At 40.5% G+C, this 22,902-nt stretch overlaps 1 long non-coding RNA gene across 1 annotated transcript in view; it reads right to left on the reverse strand.

Moving 5' to 3' along the window:
* LOC129074195 (uncharacterized) overlaps positions 1 to 22,902 on the reverse strand; it is a 48,534-nt gene that overhangs the window by 11,252 nt on the left and 14,380 nt on the right. The window contains exons 2-3 of the long non-coding RNA XR_008529513.1: positions 16,137 to 16,198; positions 12,085 to 12,152 (exon numbers count right to left, since the gene is read on the reverse strand). This is a non-coding gene — a long non-coding RNA (uncharacterized LOC129074195). The remainder of the gene's footprint in view (positions 1 to 12,084; positions 12,153 to 16,136; positions 16,199 to 22,902) is intronic.

Raw genomic sequence — 22,902 nt, forward strand, 5'->3', positions numbered from 1 at the left:
TTACTGGCATAAGCTTTAAATGCAAATGAAGTGTCCTTATGACAGGGAGACAGAGGGAGATTACATCCATGCACACTCACACGAGAGAAGGCAATGTGATCACAGAAGCAGAGATTAGGGTACACGGCCACAAATCAAGGATTATGGACAGCCACCAGAAGTTGTTGGGGGCGCAGAATAAATTCTTCCCTAGAGCCTTACTCAAAAGGGAGCACTGCCCTGCCTACACCTTAATTTCAGTTTAGAGAAACTGACTTGGGATCTCTGGCCTCCAGAAATGTTGGGAGAAGAGATGTCTGTTGTTTGAAACCAGCAAGTGTGTGGTAATTTGTTACAGCAGTCTGAGGAAACTAATAAAAGTACCACGAAGCAAATAATGCAGGAGGGTTTTGAGTATAACAGGGAGCGGGAAGGGGCAGCTAGCATGGATGGGGACAGTCAGGGAGAGTCTGAGATGACGCGAGAGCTCCGAGCTAATGGTGAGAAACGGCTGACCCAGGAGACTGAAGAGTGGCCGTTTGTGGGGTGGGAGGGAGGCCGTGGCTCTCCCGATAAGGATGAGTTTAGTGGAGAAGTGACACCTTTTGGAGTGAGTTCAAGAGAGAATGAGAGATGATGAACTGGAGACGGAATAGAAGATACTTTTGAGTAAAGAGAAAAGGGATAGTAACTGGAGGGAAGCAAGGGGTCAAAGGCCCATGTATATGCTATGTTTAATTTAATACAATGATCCTGAAAGTCACTGAGGTCTGCAGAGGTTCTGTGATTTGCCCACAGTCATATGGCAGAAAAGGGACTGAGCAAAAATTCAAAACAGTTTCAACTCTCAGTACAGAATTCTTTATGATATGGTAACAAAAAAGATAAAAGTGGCTTATACCTGGAGGAAGGTGAACTGAGCCAGGGAGATAACTGTGTCCCCTGAGGCACTACTCGCCAGCAGAGACCCAGGCTTCGCAGAACCAGCTCTGCTGCAGGAAGCCCCAGCGGAGGCGAATGACAAACATTCCTGACCAGTAACTTGGTCAATAAGCACAGGTTCAAGGAGTAAATGAAAAATAAGACTTGTCCCCTTGTAACAGGGTCCAGGACTTGAGGTACCTGGGAATGTAAAATATCCCCATAGGCCTGGCTGGGAGATGGGACCCAGGTAACAGGACTGCTGAGTTATTTTGCATATCAATAACAGCAGCTAGTCTTCCAGCCTGAATGGAGCCAGAAGGTATGCATAAAAAGGGCTGCATAACTCTAATCCAGGATGTAACTGGGAGGCAGCTCTCCTGTCCTTGTTATCTGGCCTGCTGGAGAGCTTGGAGGGGGTTTGCTCCGTGCCCCGGGCCACGCTTGCCTGGAATAACTGTGGCAGCCAAGAAAGTCAGAGGACACTGGAGTGCGGGCCCATGTAGATGATTGTGGGAGGAGTCGGAAATGGTGTCATGGAGGAGGTTCCAGGCTGGCATTTAAACTAAGGCGGGCCACCACGAGGGACGGTGAGGAAAATGGGAGACCATGCAGAAGAAAAGGGATGAAAGGCGTATTGCTGGTGGACCTTGAGAACGTGCTGCAGGGTTTTGGATTAAGAGCTGGAGATCACAGCAACACAGCTGATGGTGCTGGGTACTGTGGGAGACCTGCCCAGCGAGCAGGAATTTCTAAGAGGAACCGGGAGAAGTGAGCTGTGGACTTCTGTTCTTTTTCTTCTGGAGGATGGTACTTCTGACTGGCATGTTCTAAGACTGGCCTGACTGGGCAAAGCGGGGGAAGGAAGGATTGTGTGTGTGTTTCTGGGTGTTTTAAGGGACTTTGGGATATCAACAACGACATTCTGTTATTACTCAGAACCTATATAACTTTTGAATAAATAGTTCCTTTCCTTTTCACCAAACTCTGGCATTGAGAGCCAAGATTCCTAAGGGCAGTGGGCAAAGAACCACAGTACAGATGGACCCCGGGGAGGGGGGAGTTGTTTCTGTAACAGAATGAACATGCTGATGGGTTCATTCTGTAACAATCCTCATGTATGGCATGAGTGACTCCAAGGAATCTTAGTGAAGAAAATGTTGTTAGTTATAAAAAGAAAATATTTTGATTATAAATGCTAACTGACTAGACAGAGTAGACAAGTGAAAGAGAGATAGCATATGTTCTGGTGTTAAAACAAGCGAACATTTTCAGAAGATCCCCAATAAAGCTAAACTGAAAAGGAATATAAGAATTTTAATTTAACAATGAAGTCAATCACAAGCATCCAGTAGGTGTTTTGATTGTACTGAGTGTGATTCAGCTGACTTGCAGAATTCTGCAGTAATCTTTGAAATACTGAGGGAGTGAGAGCTACTTAGGGCTCTTATTACACAGTCGATCTTTATGAAATATAGATGACAGTCCCTACTTCTCAGGGTTGTTGGGCAGATTTAAAGAGATGAAGGTGTATGAACTCCTAGCCATCAGCTGCCCATAGGAGGCTGGAATACACAAAGTATCCTCCCCCATCTTCTTCCTCTGCTTCCTACTCCTCCTCCCCACCTCCCCCATCACCACCACCACCAGTCACTCACGGGTCCAGGGAGATCTGGCTCTGCCTACCCCTGTGAGCGCATTTGCACCAGCCCTTCCTCCTGCTGATTATGCTCTAGCTACACTCACCTTCATTCTGTTCCTTGAGCACACCCTGCTCATTCTCCCCTGAGGACTTCTGCTCCAGCTGGAATGCTCGCCCCCAAGATCTTGTCACGGGGGATTCTCTCTCTTCATCCAGATCTGAGCTCAAACACCATCTTCTTAAAGAGGCATTCCACAACCACCACATTAAATGCCCTCCCAGTAATTCATCCTAAATCACAGCATCTTACTTTATTTTCTTCATAGCTCTCACTTCCTGGAGTGCACTTGTCCTGTCTCTATACACTAATGGCAAAGACCTGGTCTGTCAGGTCTCGCCTTGCTTCTCACCCAGCACCTGGGACAGTGCCTGGCACAGAGAAGTGGTAGTCAATAAATATTTGATGGAGCGAATCATTATCTACGGAGTATGTACACACACTACTTTATGTATAAGTAGCAGTGTGATCACAAGTAAGATGCCTGGGATCTTTATTCCAATCCCCTGTCAGTGAAGGGTGATTAAGACCTCCCTGCATCATGAGCATTCAATGAAGTGCTTCAAGTCAAGCACTTAGCAATGCTAGATACAACAGCGTAAGCTCTTAATAACTGTTAACACGTGTTTCCTCTCAAGGACAATTGTCATCATATGGTACATACTGTAACACAGCGCCCACACTTAGGAAGCTCTCAAGACTACAGTAGCAAAATCTTAAAAAAAAAAAAAAGAAAAGAAAAAAGAAACCCAACATACTCTAGGATGCCCCATTGTAACAGCAGCCATCAGGGCCCCAGGGTTTACCACAGCTAAAGGTTATAGCTAGTCTAATGCTAAAAATTCTTCAGTAAACATTTCTAATTTGGATTATAAAAATTAAGAGTAAAAGATATCCAATATGTTGTGAAAACCCACCACCTGAGCATCAGTTAAATGGAAAAATATCAGTAAATCCCAAGCTCCAGTGGCCTAGCTGCTCCCCTCCCCCACTGCTGCTGCTCAGCAAGTTGCACAAAGTCAAGATTTTTTTATGCAACAGGGTTATAGGTCAGCTTCAGGGAACTAATTTTTGCAAGTCAGAGAAAATACTCTAGAAGTTAGAATGAAAGGAGGTCCAACAGCCATTTTCAGGAGAACTGAAACTTATTTCCAGCCCTTAGGCCCTGGGCACCCAGTTGTGACCAGACATGCTGAGCTGAGGACAAAGCCCTGTTGGAAATGAATCAAAAGCCAAGGTATGTGGAGCTGCTTCTCCCAGACGCAGAAGCCCAAGACTACCAGCTGATGCACTTGCACAGAGCCTCACACGATCTCTAATGACAGGTGAGTCTAAACCTGTTGTTTTTTTCACCTATTAAGTGCCTTTTCAGATCTTACTTCAAAAGTATTAGGAAAATCTGCAGGAAAATGGAAAATTTCAGCAGCTCATGACCTTCTAGACATGATTTTTCTCTGTGCTGGAGCTCCTGCCCAGTGCTCCTTACAGCCAAGGTGCCCCAGAACCTCTCATAGAATCCTGGAGCCACGGAAGAAACCAAGGCCCATGAAAGTGATGTGACTTGCTCAAGGCAGAACCATGGCTACAAATAGCCTTCCTGTTTCTAGATTCAGTGTAGAGTTCATTTCAGAAATTGGCAACTGGGTTTTATTCATTTGAGATCCCCTGGACGAGAGGAACACCACACAGAACACCCTCCATTTATTAGGAATACGCATAAATCTCTTGGTTTGTCTGCAGAACCCTTTGTAACAGGATGACTCAGTCTAAACTCATGTGTAAAAAGAAGTACAATGTTCTATGTTTCTTTTAATCCTTTTGAATGCTCTATTTTCTGAACTGTTGTTCCATCTCAGTAATTATTGAGGCTTCCTTCCCCAAAGTACCACCCCATGGTTGGGCCAAGTGCTTGGGAGTATTATACACCACCAAAGCTTTCCCATTGCCCCTGTAGTTATCAATCCACATCAGTTAGCTCAACAACTTGAGTACCTTGGTGAGGCTGGAAACTCTCATGCCTGAGACCCGCTTTCCTAGGTTGTCAGTGGAGGTCCTGCAGGCAGGCCGCCTGGGGCAATGCCGCAAAGCACAGTTCCTGTCCTCTCTACCCACTGAACTCGCCCACCTGCCAACTGCCTGCTGCCTCTCAGCCTCTGGGACTCCTCGCCTCCCCAGTGCTCTCTTCTCTCGCCTCACTGCTGGGGTCCCCAGCATTCTCTTTTCAAAAGGCTTGGCATGTCAAGAAAAAGGGAAAAGAGGCACTGACTTCAAGCAGCTTCTTCTTTTAGGTCCTGCAAAAACCCCTCAGGCAGACAATACTAGGGCTCTAGCTACCTAATTAAAATTCAGAAGAAGAAAAAAAAGTCAGCAAACAAAATTCAAGTAAGTATCTCAAAACACTGCTCTGCCTCACCATCACAGGTCAGCTGCCTCTGGCTTCCTGGTGCTATCATATTAAATTTTTCTAAAAATTAGTGGGAAAGGGCTTTAGCTGGACACCCAGGACAATTTGATGTGAAGTATGCATACTTTGTGCACACACAGGCACACACATACAATTTTGGAACAGTACACTACCTGTGTGTGTATAAAATATTTGAAGACCTATTTCAGAGTTTGTTAGAAGTGCTTCCCAAAGTAAAGGTAATATAAAACTCTGTCAAAAGCACTGCTCAGCAGAATACTCTAAGCTATTACTTTACCTCACTCCAGAGGGTTAGTTGAGCTGGTCAGGAATATACAGCCCAGTTGCTGTTAGATAAACATTTCAACAAAAAGAAATCTCTATTACAGAAATAACTGCTACAAGCTCTTCAGTTATCCCTTTCTCATCAACATCAGATGCTTTGTTAACACAATGTATGTTTAAATTGGGTCCTTGTTAGTGAAAGCAATAATTCTCAACATATGTGCAATGGCTAAACTATCCTGGAAACATGCCCAGCCCCTAAATGAAAAGGGTTGAAGAATCTGGGATGTGCAATCCAATATGGTAGCCACTAGCCACGTGGGGCTATTGAGCAATTGTGATGTTGCTAGTTCCACATGCTAAGATGATAATATTTTGGAGATTCCAGGTTATATAAAATTATATGTTTGTTTTACTGTTTAAATATGGCTCACATCATACAGCCATGGAACTGCACTAGTCTTAAAGATCCTTTAACTGTAGGGACAGTGCCCTGGATTTGATCCCTAAATGGTCTTGGGTCCTGCCACTTGTTCAGTGGATTATTCTGTGTTCCCAGCAGAACCGTCTGACATGCCCGAATCCTGCCCCTGGAATAGTGACTCATGCAACTCAGGCCTCGTGCATTGTTGTAGGTAATAGGGCAGATAAAACAAAGGTCAATGCATCCACCTACACAGAGATTACAGAAGAGGGCTTTTGCATCAGTTTTTAAAAATTGACCATAAGACAAAATTTGATCAGAAAATGTCCTTTCTTTATAACCTAGTAGCAAAGTTGCAAAGAAATAGCTAAATCTCACCATTTCCGGAATACTGTCTCTACCTCAGAGGCTTTGGCCTTAGACAAGCACTTTAAAGAGCCCTTTTCTGGACTCTTCCTGACACATCCCTCTCCCAAGGCAGCGGTATGTGCCAGAGCCCTGCCGCCTGGTGGGGCTCAGTACAGTCTGCTTCAAGCTGATGAAAGTAGTGATGTAATGTAGAGGGCCACAAGATGCATGTCAGTGACCAAATCGTCCAATGGCCCAAGCTGGATTACTGCCTGGTACAGACCGTCACCCTGGTGACTGATAGGCACAGCTGCAGACCTGTAAATGGGCTGTCTGTTTACACTAAAATGGGCTGGGATGTACATCCGTCTCCTCCATCGTACTAAAATAAAGGTGCAGCAATTCCTGAGAATTGTATTTATATTGCATATATGAACTGGGAGATTTATAGTGATCTTTACTGACATATAAATTATATTTATAATACACACTATATATTCAGTATCCTGTAGGAGATTCTTAATGTAATGACCTCCAATGCATCATGCCTCCTACTATCTTTGCCTTCACTAGTCCCTTCCCACCGACGTCTGGCCTTGGGATGTAACTTGCTTTGGCCAATGGAACATCAGCCAATGTGAGGGTGCAAGCAGAGGCTTGCACGCTGTGGCTTGCTCTCTTGCTGCCCCAAGGCCACCATGCTATGAGAAAGCTCAGGGTTTTGGAGAGCAAGGCCTAGATCATCTTAGCTGCACCCAGCACCTACTTCCCACCTCACCCACCAGTTGAGTGCAGTTAGTTGTTCAAGTGAGCCCAACGAGAGCAGCAGCAGAACTTTCCAGCATTATAGGAAACAATAAATATTGCTGTTTAAATGTTTAAACATTTAAAACATTTAAAAATTTTGTTTTTTACATTTTTAAAACCACTGGGTTTAGGGGTGGTTTTTTATACAGCGATAGAAATCTCATGCAATCCACGAGTTAAAGACAGACATGTTCCCTGCCCTCAAAGGCTTTTCTTTATCCCACTAGCATCAGCACAGCAGCGCATGAGGTCCGTGTTAAGCATTTATGAATTGATTAAGAAACTGTTATATATGAAAGTCTGGATTCTAATATAAAATAAGGTTGATAACCTCCTTCATATAAAGATTTCCTGTTAATATTGAAAATACGATTCTAAGTGTAATGCGTTTGATTTTTAGAGTTTCCATGACTGCCGAATGAGGTAGCCATGAGCTCAATTTACAGCCTTTATAAACTGCTACATTAATATATAAAGTCTGTCAAATCCTAATCTTATTTTTAAAATTGTGTTACTTCTAAGAGAAAAAAAGCCCTGCTTCCTAAAAATCTAAAAAATCATTCAAGGCAATTTAATATTTTGTCATAAAAAGACCTACACTTTAGTTAGGGAAGCTAGGCCTTCCATGCACAAAACTTAGAAAACAAAGAGTATATAGTAAATGCAAAATTAATGAGCACAGTAAATAATGTGCATAAAGTGCTCTGAGACTTTAGTAAAAAGTAAAGTCTAATCTGTCCTGGAATCTGTAGGAAATCTTAGAGGAAAGAAGCTTCCAGTTAAATATGATAATTGAACACATCCATTCCCTTCTGCTAGTGCTTAAAATTATGGTACAGAGGATTTTTTAAAGGCATAAAATAAGGACAAACACAATAGGAGAATAGGTAATACCAACAAAATTTTTGTACAAATAGTGTCTGACTTAGCAGACTAAAGAACGTTGAAAGGTGAGCTGGGAATGGGAGAAACCCAGAAGCAAGCTAGTCCTCTTGGCAGGACCTCTGCCCTGAAAAAAACAGACTCAGGGAACAGGAGGCACCAAGAACCCCTGAATGCAGGGTGTAGCAGGTAGAGTTGAAGGCAGGAATGCTTTCAACAGTTTGAATGTTGCTCCAACAGCAGCCTGACCCATTCTCAGTGCTGGCTTGTGACAGTCCTTTCCTAACCCTGTCTGCGTCTGATGCTCTGGATTTGGGTGATACCAACTATAGCTGAGGTCAGAGGTAGCATTCTGACGACAGGGGTATTACAATACGTGGAAAACTTCATATCAAATCAGAGACCTCAAGTTCCCTTTATCCATGTCTCCAAACTCATTGGCAGCTAAATGTATATTTTAAAAGCAAGAGATGAATGGTACCCTCTGGGAAAAAAGAAAAATGACTACTCAATAGAAAAGACCCCTAAGGATACTCAGCCAAAGAGCCCAGACTACAAATAAAACCATGGCCAGATTTGACAGACCTCACTCTTTAAATAGGAAGGGATGGCCCAAGAATCACCAGATAGCTCAGGACAGCTTCTAACATGAAAGAAAATTAGTGAGTCAAATAAAAAAAAGAGAGTGCAGGGAGCCAGAAAGAAAGAGTCTAATGCAGTACAGTAAATATCATCAGACAACCTCAGAAAATATTTCATAGCCATTATGCTATAAACAAGATGCTGAAAAAGAATAATGAATATTCAGAGAAAAAGAAGGGAAAATGAAGTGAGGGGAGTAATTTTATAAATCCATATAGAAGGTTTGAAAGCCAAAGTGAATGTCCCAGAAAACAGAACAAAATGAAATGAGATGCAAAGTGTGAAAAACAAAACTTGAAATTGGTCTCAAAAGCCAATTACTCAAATTAAGAAGGATTTTAGAAAAGAAAGAGGGAGGAAGTGATGAAAGGAATGAAAAAGTGTTCAATAAATAAAGAATAGGAGTTTCCAGACTGTAAGTACATATCGAGTTATAACAGAATGAATGGGGGGGGGGGGGGGTTGAATGTAAAATTTTATGTTTTTAAATATTTTATTTATTTATTTTTTAGAGAGAGGAGAAAGAGAGGGAGAGAAACAATGATGTGAGAGATCAGTTTCCTCTCACATACCCCCAACCAGGAACCTACCCACAACCCTGGCATGTGCCCTGACTGAGACTCAAACCAGCAACCATTCACTTCACAGGTTGGCACTCAATCTGCTGAGCCACACCAGCCAGGGCCATAATGTGAAATTTTAGGAAAATATTAGACAGAAAGTTCTTTTAAAATCTTCCAGAGATGGAAGAGAAAGATCAAAATAAAAATTGGAAATTAAAATAGCATCTGATATATTAACACTGGATGTTAAAATAAAAGGAAACAGTAAAATTCTGAGGAAAACTGACTTCCAGCCTAACATTCCATACCCAGATAGTCAAGTCTAAGAGCAAAATAAAAGTATTTTCAGATAGATAAAATCTCAAAAAGTTGCCTTCCTTGTAATCTTTTTCAGGAAGGTACTAGGGTCTGTGTATCAGCAGAACAACAGAGTAAACCAGGAAACAGGCGGATGGAAAGTTCAGGAAGCATGAGATCCAGCGCAGGGGAGAAACACAGGGAATCCCCAGATTAGCAGCAAAAGGAGATCCTTCCATCCAAGGACAGCCACTGTGATGCTGTCCTGAAGAATGGCCATTCCTGATAGGAGCCAAAGGATATGACTTTCAGGAGGTCTGTCACCAGTAATGAGACTAATCTAGAGCACATGTCTCTTGCTATGATGCTGAGAAGGATACAATGCCACTTCTGTGGTAGTTCTGCCAAAAATTCATAACTTGAATCTGATCATGAGGCAGGCCAACCCAAATTGAGAGACATTCTGCAAAATAATGGATCTGTACTCTTCAAAAATGTCAGTTTCATGAACTACAAAGACAGACTCAGAAACTGCTGTAGACTAAAGGAGACCAAAGAGATATCACAACTAAATGCAATTCATGACCTTGGATATTTTTTACTATGAAGAATGTTATTGGGACAATTGGGAAAATCTAAATAATATCTGTAGTTTATAATATCGTATCATCAATGTTACCATATATCAATAGTAATATTAATTTTCTGATTTTGATCATGTACCATGGCTATTTAAGAAATTCTTTGTTTTCAGAAAATATACACAGAAGTGTTTATAAATAAAGGGGAATGATGCTGCAACTTAGTCTTAAATAGTTCAGGAAAAAAGTGTGTATTATCTATATCTATTTGTAGAGAAAAAGATAAGCTAATGTAGTACAATGTTAATATATGGGAGATCTGGGTAAAAGATATCCAAGAAATTTTTGTATTATTCTTGCAAATTTTTATAAGATTTAAATAATATAAAAATGAGACATATAGGAAAGAAGCTTCATTATCACAGTAAATGTATATAGCAGTGATTCCCAGAGTCTTTCCTGAAAGAGGTCTATGATCATTTACTCAGATAACCATATGTTGGGAGGAAGTCAAGGACCCAGGTCTTTAAAGGTGACATTTATGTCCAGAGAACCAAAGCACCAGTCTGACCTCCGGTTACAGCAAAGATATTTGGGATCAGGTAATAAATGGATTTCTGACCCAATCCTACCCATCTCACAGTGGGCCTACTAGATCCATGGAGCTACCTAGTGATCATTTCTTTAGTTCCTAAATGTGTAAATAAAATGACACACTAACATATAAAACTCTCACATTGCACCTTGGTTTCTTAAACAGGAGAATAAAAGAATTGTAGTAGGAAAGGTAAAATGGAAGCCCCTGAAATTACCTCCACATTTAGTCAAAATAATACATTAAAAACCATATTGTTTCCTGGGGGATGAGAGAGAATAAGATCACTCAGACTTAACTGGCACAATGCTGATGGTCCATGTCCCCATTTATATTCTCATTTAATTCACCCGAATGACCCTACAAAAACCTGATGAATCATGTTGGGCAGCAGTGGACTACCATAAACTTAATCAAGTAGGAGCCTCAATAGCAGTTATTGTGCCAGCTGTGGTGACCTTTACTAAAAAAGATTAACACAGGCTATCAAGGGTGGTATGCAGCTATTAATCTGGCTAATGCCTTCTTTTTTAAAATGCTTTTTTCCCCTTTTTATTGTTATTGGTGACACTACTGCAGATGTCCCCACTCCCCCACCCCTCTTTGCCCACCTCCACCCAACTCCAAGCCCCCTTCCCTCTGACCATCACCACACTGTTGTCTGGGTCTATGGGTTACACATGTATGTTCTTTGGCCAAACCCTTCGCCTTTCATGTAGTCCTCCTCTTCCTCTCTCTCCCTAATGCACTCTTCCCCATACATATCAGGAGGGAAGATCAGAAGCAGGTTGCATTCCTATGGGATGGAAAACAATGTACATTCATGATCTTGTCCCAGACTAGTAATTCTCCTGCTCGCTGTCACATCATAGTGCCAAAGAGAACATCCAGACATTCTGTAGACCGTGACAATTATCTACTATATTGATGACATCATGTTAATAGACCTGATAACATGATGTATTTTTGATGTGTCTGTAAGATATATGGGCTCCACAGGGTATGAAATAAACCCTACAAAGATCCAGAGTCCTATTACCTCCAAAGTTTTGAAGCCAGTGCTCTGGGGCATTCTAGGAAATTACCTTCAAAGTAAAGGACAATTCATTACACCTTGTACCTCCTCCTACTAAGGAATAAACAATGCCTCTGGACATTGTGGGTAGTATTGTTCATACTTAGGAACACCGCTCTCACATTTTTATCAAGTGATTTTGAAGGCTTCCAGTTTTTGAATGGGACCCAAATTAAGGAAGGGATTAGTAGCTGGTTCAGACTGTAGTACAAGCAACCCTGACATGTAGGCCATGCTACTTGGCAGAGGCAACGGTATTTGGAGTAGAAAAAGGTGGCTTGTGGAGTCTCAGGCAAACTACAAGAAGAGGGTCACCATACAGATCATTAGGATTCTGTGTGTATAGGGAATTATTCACCATTTGAGAAGAAGCCCCTGGCATGCTACAGATGGAGCATCTTATCACTGGATATCGAGTAACCATATATGACCATGTACCATAAATACCCATCATGACCCACATAGGCTCAGAAGCAATCAACCATGAGATTAAAGTGGCACATCTGGGATTAGGCTCAAGCAGGTCCACAGGTCACAAATCAGCAGCAAGAGCAGGAGACCCAGGTTTCTGTGACACTTACCAACATTGCACTGATGCCTTTTCCTTGGTGCACACCCATGACCTGATGAGGGAGTCCCCAGTGATCAGCTGACAAAAGAGAAGAAGAACATAAGCTTGATTGTTGGGCTCAGATCCCTTAGAAATGAGAGTTTAGGTCATCCTACCAAACAAGCCATCTAGAGCATCAGAAGTTGAGAGCTGAGGTGAGGAGAATGGTAAAGGAGGCAGGCGGTGAGTATTAGTTGTGACATCAGGACTAGTAACACCAGTATGGCTACACTTTTCTCTCTGACCTTCTCTATGTTTTTCTAGAAACTGTGGCCAACCAGAATCCTGTAGAATTTATGTTTTAGTGAGATAAACTTAAGGTTACCATGAGCAGTGAATCTGAATAGGGTGGACTGTAGTAGATGCTGTTAGTGTTCCACTCAAATCTGACTACTGGGCTGTGTATCCATTCCCTCAGCTGCTATAAGTATTGGCTGATAATAGCTCATAGGCATCCCTTGTATGGAAATTTGCCCTCAGCCAAGAGGAACTATCTAGCCCAGAAGACTACAGCTCCCTCTTCTCCACCACTATCAACATTGCTAAAGATTAACAGTGTATGGGGGTACAAGAGTGTGATTTTTTGCCCCAGACTGTTCCTCACTCACCCCATGGAAGAGCTACACTTTCCCAGAAAATACATTCCTTGATTTGCCTCTTTCTTTTCCATATTCCATACTCCCTTGCTCTTCCACAGATTTTTTCCCCCTAAAGAACACTTCTTTAAGATCTATGGACAGCAAATTTTTGCTACTGATTTTTATGAAGGTTTACCTTAAGAAGTTAGCTGTTAAACAGCATTAGCTTATGAGTTTTCTCAGTGCTCTTTGCTTATTCTTAAATAAGTTTAAAAACAAACAAGCTAGAGATGAGGTTGAACTCAACTAACATGTCAGGATTGTCAAGAAAGTCACGTTTTCTTTGTATGTCTGTGAGGTGAGAGTGAGGAGAGAGCTGGAGAACAGGGAAGGAGAGATGCTCCCTCCATCCTCATCTTCTCTATCATCCCATCGCTTCGATCCTGATACTATAATGAGTGTGCCCATTTATTTTCAAGAGTTTCTAAAAACATGACAAAAGCAGCATTTTAGAAAGATTAATTTGGAACAAAAAATTAAAACAAAACAAAATGAATTGGGGCTAAGACAAGGAAAAGGAGACCAGTGATGAGCCTGATACAAATAAGAGCCTAGACATTGAAATAGTAAAAGCTTTAATTTTTATCATAGCAACAGGAATGGAAAGGAAGAAAGAGAAGTGAGAGTTATTTTATGAAAACCTAATGAAATATTCTCAGCCTCAACCATCCTGTAGGCTCAATTAACATTAAGGTAATATTAATGCCCCAATTTTCCTGGATCATAACCACACCCGCTAGTGCAAACCTCACCTTCCCCATTTATTCCTGGGCTACCCAAAGAGAGCCTCATCCATGTTTAGGAACAAGTGAGCTCACGTCCTGTGCCTCAGCCTTCTCAGTGTTGACTTCCTACATACTACAGGAGGAGGGTACCTCACACTGTCAGCCTCAGGCTTCCTGTGCAGTGCCTGCTCTTCCCAAGGCTTCGAAACCTTTGCGATGACAAGGAGTACTCCTTGGTTCCCAGCTGAAATCACACCAGAGCTACACAGTGAGTGTCACTGAGGAGACAACCCTCACCCAATCCCAATTCGTTCTTCTTGGAGACTTGTGGCATCAGGATCACCAATGAAGAGTTTCTTTAGAGTAGTTGATAATGTTGATTATATAATTTGTATATGTGTTGATTATATACCAACATCTCATTCACTGAGTACAGGATTCCCTTCTTATTTGAGGTTTTACTTTCCACAGTTTTCAGTTACCCATGGTCAACTGTACCAAAAATATTAAATGGAAATTTCTAGAAATAAACAATTCATAAATTTTAAATTGCATGCCTTTCTGAGTTGTGATGAAATCTCATGCCATCTGCTCTGTTCCACATGGAACATGAATCATCCTTTGCCTATTGTATCCATACTGTATGTGCTCCCCACACTTTAGTCACTTGGAGGACTTATTACCAGCTCACCACCGAGTTATCACAGCACCTGTGTTCAAGTAATCCTTATTGTAGCCTAATACTTCTTCACAATGCCTGCATCATTCACCTCATGTAATCTCATCACACATCACTCACATCCTCACAAAAAGAAGGGTGTGTACAATACAAAAGATATCTTGAGAGAAAATATTTATATAATTTTTATTACAGTATATTGTTATAATTGTTCTATTATTAGTTACAATGGTTAATCTCTTACCATGACAAATTTATTAATTATGCTTTATCAGAGATATGTATATGAAAACACAGAGAATAGATGTATATTGTACTATCCATTATTTCAAACATCCATTGGGGGGTCTTGGAACACATCCCCTGTGGATAAGGGGAGGAACCATTGTATTTTATATGGGTATATGTTGCCTAACCAAATAGATTTGGACATTTCTTCAAGGAACTTACTTTTTCTGTATTTTCCATAGTGTGGGTAGTGGCAGAAGGTATATTTATCAAGTTAAAAAAAAATCCTAATTGAATGATTAACCAATAGAAACCTCAAGAAGTTTCCCAAGTCATTACTTAAATAGAAGAAACTTTCATTGCATATATGGTAGAAATGACTCTAAGTAAAGTGGACTCTGTGAATTCAATCATATGATCGTTTATTATTATTTGGAGGCTATTGTGTGCTGGCACTAAGACCTTTGACAGAGTTAACCTAAAAATATAAAATGGTCAAAGCAATAGAATGACCCGTGGGTGTATAAGAAGTACCTATACACTGCCGGGTTGCAACCTAACAAGAAAATAGGCTACCAGGGGAGGTGAAGCCATGGGGAACAGAAAAGGGAGAGCGGCAGATATGGTGTTGGCAGTTCTACTCCCAGCTCTCAGACAGCTGGGAAAGGTACCCCATATCATGTTCCAAAACAAAACAAAATATTTATTACATGCTCACATTAGCCCTAAGATGGAAGTTAGTGGAAATACACTATTTTGTCCAGTGGCTGGTTGGCTCAGATGGTAACAATGCATTGTTAAACAGCAACAAAAGTTAGGGTTCAATCACTCAGTTGCTGTTATGTGATTACTTTATAAAAGGTATTCAGCTAAGTACTCTGCTTCCACAAAGAGATTTTTAAAACCAAGCAAAATAAAATATGCTCACTGACAGCTACAAAGACAGTTTGTGATAAGTTCCTTGAAATTTTTAGTATAGTATAATGGGAAATTAAGACAAAGAATAAAATAGAAGTAGTATTTAATTTTGTGTTGAACTGGTTAAAGAACAGGAGAATCAAGTATTTTGCTCCTAAAGCAGCTCATAGGTTTCAACTATACTCTAGTTGCTAGATCAAGAAGAGGTAAGAATAAACCCATCACCACAACTGTTCAAAAAGACAAATCCAGCTGATAGCAGACTAATAGTGTCATTGTTATACAAAAAGCAGTGCCTGGGTGGGAATAGAAGTTCAGTGCTTCACAAGAGAAAGTCTGGCAGTAAATCAGCTCCCTTCAAAGCATCAGCACCAAGGCCTGCACTCGGCAACCTCCAAAGCCCTTCAACTGGATAGGGAGGCATTCCAGGCAGGAGGTTCAGCACCAGCAGGTAAATGCAGAGGTGTGTTCCCTTGGTTTGGTAGCCTTAGAAAACTGGGCCATTCCATTATTACTAATAATGCAGGCAGAGAAGCAAAGACAAGAATACTTTGCTTTTGAAGAAAAATCCCCACAGGAAAGCTTTGCTCGGTGTAGGTAGAAACACAAAGGGTTGCAAGAAAAGTCACACCCCCTAACACTTTTATCTCCTTGCTGCCTAGCAACTTTCACAGATGGAGTGTGAGGAAGGAAAATGTTCATAGAAGCCTGAGAATAAGCAGGCACCATGTCCGCAATATCATCCCTTATAAGCTTTAGTAACACAAACATTTAAAGGCTGCCCTGTAAGAGAGCAGGCTGCCCAGGCCAATAAGGTTTGGGAGAATGTTCTTACCTTTACATATGTCTTCATGTAGAATCTTATTTCTGGTTGGTTTATCGGGCTTTCTCCTCAGGCTGCCAAGATGAAGAGGAAAGTTGCTGTGTTATTTGAACCAAAGAAATATTATGGTTTAAAAATATACAAGAGCATTCATTTTCACTACCCTCTCACCCCAATATTTCAGTATGACAGTCCCTATTTCTGCAGGTGCCAGTCCAGTGACAGGGAGCAAGGTTGCTCCCTTCATAGGGGACACCTCCTGCCCCTAGAAAAAGCTTCCTAACCTTCACCCAAAATTTGGTTCTCAGGGATTCTCAGGAAACAGTAAAAGAGGGGGAAAAGATCACAGATTAGGAAATTATTTGCCTGATGGACTGGGAAAGATGGCAGAGGAGTGAATGGAAGTCACACTGACCTCCCAGGACCAATCTGGAATACAACTAAATTGTGAAGAAATCACCTGGAAGAAACTGAACGACAGAGAAAGATGAGCCTTATAACCTCGGACAGACAAGAATCAGCTTTAGCACAACCTGACTCATAAAGAGTGCAATGGAGACTCAAGAAAGCTGGCTGAGCACCCATGGGCAGCAGCGCCAGAGGGATATTTAAACAGCCACTTGGGTCCCCTGAGAAGAGTGGGGTCTAATCCATAAGTGGGGATCTCCAGCCTACAGCACCAGAGCGCAAAAAGTACACAGATAACAGCCAGCTGCAAAAAGTGGCAAGGTTGCTCTCTGCCAGAGACAGGTGGCTGGAGACGCAAGGAGCCATTTAAAGGGCCAGTGTATAAATTTTTATTTGCAGCCATTTATCCTGGGCTCCAGCAAAGGTGGGGGCAGAGTGAGCAAGGGGCACCTGAGGAAAGACTAGGGAAGGAAGCTTTGAGGAGAGAACTGCGGGAATAGCCAGCAGGGTCCAGGTGCTGAGTCATCCCCCATATGGCAGCAGCTATTTTGCTCAAGAAGACCACTCCCCTAAGCAGCAGCAGGAGCAGCATGAGAGGAAACAACAGTCCTGCCCCCAGGAGGGACTCTGCCACACCCCATGATGCCTAAGCATGACTGCTGGGTGCAGAGTGACTAGATTAACAACTGAAGGAGACAGCCACAAACAGTAGATTCCTGGAAGTCTCAAACAGACTACCTACAGTAAGACGGGGTCAACATCTGACATAATCAGAGGCAGATCCAGAAAGAAAAAATAGCAGTAAATACTAGAGGCTACCAAGACAAAAATCCACTGTGGTCTTCTCCATGAGTTGCGATATTTTCTTTATTATATAGCTCTTTAATGTTCATTTCAGATCCATCAAGTCTGTGCTTATTACATCACTAGATTTTATACTAGATTATATACTATACTATTTACACTAGAAATAAATAGATTATTTCTCCCCTTTCTTAAAATAGTATTAATCTCTTTGCAGCCTTATTAATCTGGTTCATTTGCTGTTGATAATGGGATTGTAGGGGGAGTTATTTCTGTGGATGTGGGTTTGTTTCCTGGGCTTTTTGGTTTTGTTCTGGCAGCACCTGCACAAAAACATGCAAGATTAAGTGGGCAGAGTGACCCTCAGTCAACTGGCTAGAGGGTAGGACCCACCAAAAAAATGAACAAACAACAATCAAAACCCAATACTTCCAGAGAGTCAACCAAATAATGAGAAGAAAAAGAAACAACCTCCAATCGAAAGGAGAGGAAGAATCCCCAGAGAAAGGACTAAATGCACTAGAGACAAGTAAACTATCAGATACTGAATTCCAAACAATGGTTATAAGAAAGCTCAATGACCTCAGTGAGCTCAGAGTGAATTTAAAAAACCACAAAGAAACTGTGAGGAACTTAATGCAAACTATATCACCATTAAAAAGGACAGAGAAACTATCAATGAGAAAGAAGAGGAAACAAAAATAGAATTTCTGAATTAAAGAACACAGTAGAAGGAATCCAAAGCAGGCTAGATGAAGCAGAGGATCAAATCAGCAATCTGGAGGACAAGGTAGAATGAAAATCCCAGAAAGAGAGCTTTTGAAAGACAACGAAATAAAGACGCAAAAAAGAATGAAGAGGCATTTAGGGAAATGCGGGACAACTGGAAACATAACAATATCCATATAATAAGGATACCAGAAGGAGAAGAAGAGGAGCAAAGGATAGAGAAACTATTTGAAAAAGTAATGATGGAAAACTTTCCTCATTGGAGGAGAGAAAAAGTCACACAGGTCCAGGAAGCACAGAGGGTCCCAATAAGGCCCACTCCAAGTTACATCATAATTACAATGGCAAATACCAAAGACAAACAGAGAATCCTAATGGCAGCAAGGGAGAAAGAGGGAGTAACATACACAGGAGCCCCGATATGGCTAGCAGCTGACTTCTCAACAGAAACACTACAAGCCAGAAGGGAATGGCAAGAAATATTACAAAAATGAAAAGCAAAGGCCTGCAAATAAGACTGCTTTACCCCACAAGGCTCTCAATTAAAATGGAAGGCAAAATAATGAGTTTCCCGGACAAAATAAAGCTAAAAGAATACACCTTCACCAAACCAGCACTGCAAGATATGCCAAAAGAACTGTTTTAAGAAGAAAAAGAGTGAGAAAGAGAAGACCACAGGTACAAAGGGAAAAAAATGAGTAAGTACCTATCAATGATAATTTTAAATGTATTGGATGAATGTTCCAATCAAAAGATATAAGGTAGCTGAAAGAATAAGTAAACATGACCCACACATATGCTTCCTCGAAGAGACCCAACTCAGAACAAAAGACCTACACACATTCAAAGTAAAAGGATGCAAAAAATATTCAAAGCAAATGGACAAGAAAAAAAGCTGGGGTAACAATACTTATATCAGAAAAAATAGATTTCAAAACAGAGGACATAAAAAGAGACCCGGAAGCATACTTCAAGTTCCTCAAAAGAAGAATCCATCAAGAAGACGTAAACATTGTAAACCTATATGCACCCAACATAGAAGCACTGAAATATATAAGGAAAATCTTGGAGGACTTCAAGAAAGATATAGACAACAATACACTGATAGTAGGGGATTTTAACACCCCACTGTCAACAATGGATAGATCTTCCAAACAAAATATCAGCAAGAATATTGTGGAACTCAACAGTGCATTAAATCAAATGGACTTAACTGACATTTATAATGTCCATCTGAAATCAGCAAAATACACATTCTTTTCAAATACATATGGAACATTTTCAAAGATACATCACATGACAGGACACAAAACAAGTCTCAACAAATTCAAGAAAATTGAAATCATAACAAGCATTTTCGCAGACCTCAAGGGCCTGAAAGTAGAAACCAACCTCAAGGAAAAAAACTCAAAAACATTCCAACTTATGGAGACTGAATAGGATGCTATTAAACAATGAATAAGTCAATAATGAGTTCAAAGAAGAAATCAAAAATTTTCTGGAAACAAATGAAAATGAACACACAACAGTGCAAAACCTATGGGACACAGTGAAGGCAGTCCTGAGAGGGAAGTTCACAGCAATACAGGCCTATGTAAAAAAGATAGAAACATTTCAAATAAATGACCTAACCCTACATCTTCAAGAACTGGAGAAGCAACAACAAACATAGCTCAGAGTGAGTAGAAAAAAGGAAATAATCAAGATAAGAGCAGAATTGAATGACATAGAGACTAAAGAACAATTCAAAGGATCCATAAATCCAAGAGCGTGTTCTTTGAAAAGATAAACAAAATCAACAAGCCTTTAAGCAGACTCATCGAGAAAAAAAGGGGGAAGACCCAAATAAATGATATCAGAAATGAAAGAGGAGAAATAACAACTGACACCATAGAAATATAAAGGATTCTAAGAAATTACTATGAACAATTATATGCCAAGAAATTTGAAAACCTCAACAAAATGGACACTTCTAGAAAAACATAACCTTCCAATACTGAATGAAGAAGAAGCAGAAAGCCTGAACCAACCAATAACAGCTGGTGAAATTGAAGTGGTAATCATAACACTCCTGGCACACAAAAGCCCTACACCAGACAGTTTCACAGGAGAATTTTACAAAACCATGAAGGAAAAGCTAACCCCTGTCCTTCTCAGACTATTCCAAAAAATCCAGGAAGAGGGAAGACTCCCAAACTCTTTTTATGAGGCCAGCATCATCCTAATCCCAAAACCAAATAAAGCCAAGAAAGAAAGAAAACTATAGGCCAATGTCGCTGAAGAACACAGACATTAAAATCCTAAAATATTGGCAATCCGCATCCAATGATAAATTAAAAAGATCAAGTGGGATTCATCCCAGTGATGCAAAGATGGTTCAATATTTGCAAATCAATAAAACTAATATATCATATAAACAAAAGGAAAGACAACTATATGATTGTATCAATAGATGTGAAACAAAGCATTTGACAAGGTACAGCACCCATTTATGATAAAAACACTCAGAAAAATGGGAGTAAAGCAGTATACTTCAACATAATAAAGGTAACATATATAAAACCTACAGCCAACACCATACTTAATGGGCAAAAACTAAAACCTTTCCCAGTAAGATCAGGAAGAAGACAAGACTGTCTTCTTTCACCACTTTTATTCAACACAGTGTTGAAAGTCGTAGCCATAGGAATCAGACAAGAAAAGGAAATGAAAGGCATTCAAATTGGAGAGGATGAAGTAAAACTGTCATTGTTTGCAGATGGTGTACATAGAATATACACTCCACCAACAAACTACTTGACCTAAGTGAATTTGGAAAGACAGTAGGATACAAAGTCAATATTCAGAAATTGAAGGCACTTTTGTACACCAACAATGAAATATCAGAATCAGAAATCAGGGGTAAAGAACCCATTTACTGTAGCAACAATAAAAATAAAGTACCTAGGAATAAACTTAACCAAGGAGATAAAAGACCTATACTCAGAAAACTACACAACACTGAAGAAAGAAATTAAGGAAGACAAAAACAAAAGGAAGAATATACCATGTTCATGAGTTGAAGAATTAACATCATCAAATGTCCATACTACTTAAAGCAATTTATAGATTCAAGCCAATCCCCCATTAAAATACCAATGCCGTATTTCATAGGTAGGGAACAAACATTTCAAAAATTTATATGGAACTATAAATGACCCCGAATAGCTGCAGCAATTTTGTGAAAGAAAAAGTAGGAGGGATCACAATTCCTGACATCAAACTATATTATGAGGCTACTGTAATCAAAACAGTCTGGTACTGGCATAAGAACAGACACATAGATCAATGGAACAGAATAGAGAGCCCAGAAATAAACTCATGTCTCTATGGTCAATTAATATTCGATAAAGGGGACACAAGCATAAAATGGAGTAAAATAGCCTCTTTGACAAATGTTGTTGGGAGAGCTGGACAGCTACGTGCAAAAAGTTGGAATTCCACCACCAACTTACACCATACACAAAAATCAACTCAAGATGGATAAAAGACTTAAATATAAATTGCATCACCATAAAAGTCCTAGAGGAGAACATAGGCAGGAAACTCTCAGATGTTCCACGTAGCAATATTTTCACTGATATATTCTCTAGAATGAGGGACATAAAGGAAAGAATAAACAAATGGGATTTCATCAAAATAAGAAGTTTCTGTACAGCTAAAGGAAACATCATCAAAATGAAAAGGGAACTGACCATATGGAAAAATATATTTGCCATATGGGAAAAGGGTTTGATCTCAAATATATAAAGAACTCTCACAACTCCAGTCCAGGAAGATAAACAGTCCCATTCAAAAAGGGCAAAGGACCTGAACAGACACTTCTCCCAGGAGGATATACACAGGGCCCAGAGACATATGAAAAGATGCTCAGCAACTATCCATCAGAGAGATGCAGATGAAAACCACAGTGAGATACCACTTCACAGCAGTCAGCATGGTCATCATAAACAAGTCAACAAACAAGTGCTGGCGAGGTTGTGGAGAAAAGGGAACCCTAGTACAGTGTTGGTGGGAATGCAGACTGGTGCAGCCACTGTGGAAAACTGCTTAGAATTTCTTCAAAAAGCTAAAAAAGAAATTGCCTTTTGACCCAGTGATTCCACTGCTGGGATATAGCCTAAGAATCCTAAAACACCAATTCAGAAGAACCTGTGCACCCCAATGTTCATAGCAGCACAATTTACAGTAGCCAAGTGTTGGAAGCAACTTAAGTGCCCAATCAATAAATGCGTGGATCAAAAACTATGGTTCATTTACACAATTGAATACTACACAGCAGAAAGCAAGAGCTACTACCCTTCAGTACAGCATGGATAGAACTGGTGTGCATTATGCTAAGCGAAATAAACCAAGGGGCGAAAGGCAAATACCATATGATCTCACCTATAAGTGGAACCTAATGAACAAAACAAGCAAGAAAAATGTAACCAACAACATTGAAAGGAAAAACAAACCAATAGTAATGAGAGGGAAGGAAGGAGTGCGGTAATGGGGAAAAGAAGGGGAAGGGTCAAATCAAGGAACATGTATAAAGACCTGTGGACAAAGCCTAAGTGGGGAAGGATATAGGGTGGGAGGTGGGTGTGGGTGGTGCAGGGGAAAGTAGTGGTGGGAAAATGAAGACAAATGTATTTGAACAATAAAAAAATTTTTTTAAAGGAAAATTATTTCTCTGAGCAGAAATGAGAAGACTTCACTAACTACAGAATTGTATTTCAAAATAAAAAAAAAAAAGAATAGCTAAACCCAAACTAGATGTACCTAGAGATATTGTGGAGAATTTCTGATTTTCAGA

Source organism: Pteronotus mesoamericanus, unplaced genomic scaffold, assembly GCF_021234165.1.
Source record: "Pteronotus mesoamericanus isolate MK-2021 breed Mesoamerican mustached bat unplaced genomic scaffold, CSHL_Meso_final contig_46, whole genome shotgun sequence".
Taxonomy (NCBI): domain Eukaryota; kingdom Metazoa; phylum Chordata; class Mammalia; order Chiroptera; family Mormoopidae; genus Pteronotus; species Pteronotus mesoamericanus.